The sequence below is a fragment of the Aplysia californica genome, unplaced genomic scaffold (assembly GCF_000002075.1).
Source record: "Aplysia californica isolate F4 #8 unplaced genomic scaffold, AplCal3.0 scaffold00167, whole genome shotgun sequence".
NCBI classification, from domain to species: Eukaryota; Metazoa; Mollusca; class Gastropoda; order Aplysiida; family Aplysiidae; genus Aplysia; species Aplysia californica.
In genome coordinates, this window is record NW_004797437.1 from 457,192 (window position 1) to 459,379 (window position 2,188).

The 2,188-nt window shown below is 45.4% G+C and overlaps 1 protein-coding gene across 1 annotated transcript in view; it reads left to right on the forward strand.

Annotated features, from left to right (window-relative positions):
• Positions 1–440: 440 nt before the first annotated feature.
• The window catches only part of LOC100533266 (insulin-like peptide precursor II), a gene marked incomplete in the record, with an annotated part of 46,046 nt that continues 44,298 nt past the window's right edge, over positions 441–2,188 (forward strand). Inside the window, 1 exon segment of the mRNA NM_001204574.1 lies at positions 441–478.

Consider the following 2,188-nt stretch of genomic DNA (forward strand, 5'->3'; position numbering starts at 1 on the left):
CAGAGAACGTCCAAGGAAAAATGCTGAATCAGCGACTGCATTTACGAAACAAACCGTGCGCAAAACGACTGGAGGAGATAAAGATCTCTCCCCCTTGTGAGCGCTCGTCTCGTTTTGTTCAAAACGGAAAAGCCTTTCAGAGAAGTTTGAGACAGTGTTTAGCGGCGTTCTCCTCCATCTCCACCGCCACCACAGCCTGGGAACCCACCCCCGCCCCCACCCCCGATCAGAGACCACACACGCACGCGCATGGTGGCGAGCGACGATGATCGTCAATTCGAGCGCGTTATAAAAGGCGTGTGCGAGTGTGACATTGTCCCTCAAGCCTGCCAGCTCCCACGATTGTCCGCCCCGACGCCCGACATCCCTCCCGTCTGTAGGTCCGTCCGTGTCGTGTGGAAGTGTGAGCTGTGTGTCTGGACTGGGAGCAGAGAGCGCGAGTTCCTCACATCTTCGGTAACCCCCCCGAAAAGACAAGGTAAGTGCACGTGCACCTTTCTCGGAGTTGCGTGGGCGCAAAGAGTCCGTCATTGCTAAACGTTGAAAGACTAATTAAAGCAGACGAAATGAAAATTTTAAAAATTGGCAGGCAGTAAATCACTCTTCAAGTTCAAGAAAAGTTTACCGGTATTCGACTGTGTCTGTGGTCAGTCTAATAAAAATTACCAGGGTTGTGGAGTTCAGTTTAGCTTTGAAAAGATATTATTTGTCGTGGTTCCATCTTTCTTTAGAAGCGTTAATTACTGCAGCAGCAGCAGCGGCAACTTTCAAGTGATTTTTTCAACTATAGCAATGTCGAACACTCTTATGTCGCTAACGTAACTAATTATAGGACAAGGGATAAAAAATATATTTTGACATCTTAAAAAAAAAGATTTGTGTGGTTTGTGCGTAAGGAAGTGTTTGTCTGCAGGGACTTTCTTCCCGGCAACGAACCGTCACTTGGACTGAACATATCGCTTGTTGACAAGCAGGACGGAATTTGAATAACCCCCCCCTCCCCCCGCCTCTCTCTATGTCTATCTCTATGTCTATCTCTCTCTCTCTCTTTCTCTCCCTGTCTTTCTCTCTCTTTCTTTCTTTCTTTCTTTCTTTCTTTCTTTCTCTCTCTCACTCTCTCTCTCTCTCACACATACTCTCTCTCTTTCTCTTTCTGTCACCCTCTCTCTTCTTCTCTCTCTCCCTCCTCTGTCTCTCTGTCTGCCCGTCTCTCTCTCGCCTCTCTCTCTCTCTCCTCTTTCTCTCTCTCGATCTCTAACTCTTTCTCTCTTTCTCTCTCCCTCCCTTTCTCTGTCTCTCTCTCTCTCATTCTGCCTGTCTCTCTACTCTCTCTCTCTCTCTCCCTCTCTCTCTCTCCCTCTCTCTCTCTCCCTCTCTCTCTCTCTCTCTCTCTCTCTCTCGATCTGCAGCTCTCTTTCCCTCTCTCGCTTTCTCTCTCTCTGATACCATACGATAAGAACAGAGTCAGTTTGTTAAAGAAAGGATTGACACTTGTTCAACTTGCTGGATCTATTTGATGGGTTCAAAGCACAAAATCCGACTGTCTCGCGCGTATTCATCGGACAGAATTCAGCCAAAATATTTTCTATTTCTGGCAACCTGGAAACACATGTGTCACTCTTCCCATGAAACTACGACAGCTACTTAATTGAAAGTTGGCAAGTACCAGTAAAAAGATAGATAGGTCCCCATGACGGGGCTCGATTTTTCATTTATTCATTTCCTGAATTTAGACAAATAATATATTTGACTATAAGTTCCCGTCCTTTTTTGGCCTTTGTGATTATTCCACTGAGAAACGAAGCAAATCTGCGTAGCTGTCGTTCATAGCGGAAGTGCCGGAAGAGATATTTCGCGAGGCGCATTTGGTTTGAGAGTATAGATCTAGACCTTCTAATTTGTTGCATCTCTCAAGATTTATTGCTCCATTCCAGTAGGCCTAGAGTGTAAATATAGTAGACCAATGACTTTCAATTGATGCTAATGCGCCGATCATTCCCTTCATCAAAAGGGGGATCAGCTCGTAATTCATATGTCTCTGAGGCACTTCAGCTGGTGTGATCTCACGAGAAAAATACTCTAAATAAGCAGACACCTGCCACATGAAGCCTTAGAACGTACGTAACTTTTCTTTGGAAAAAAAAAATTCCTTAAAACATCCCCCACTTTTTCTCTCTAGTTGCCACTG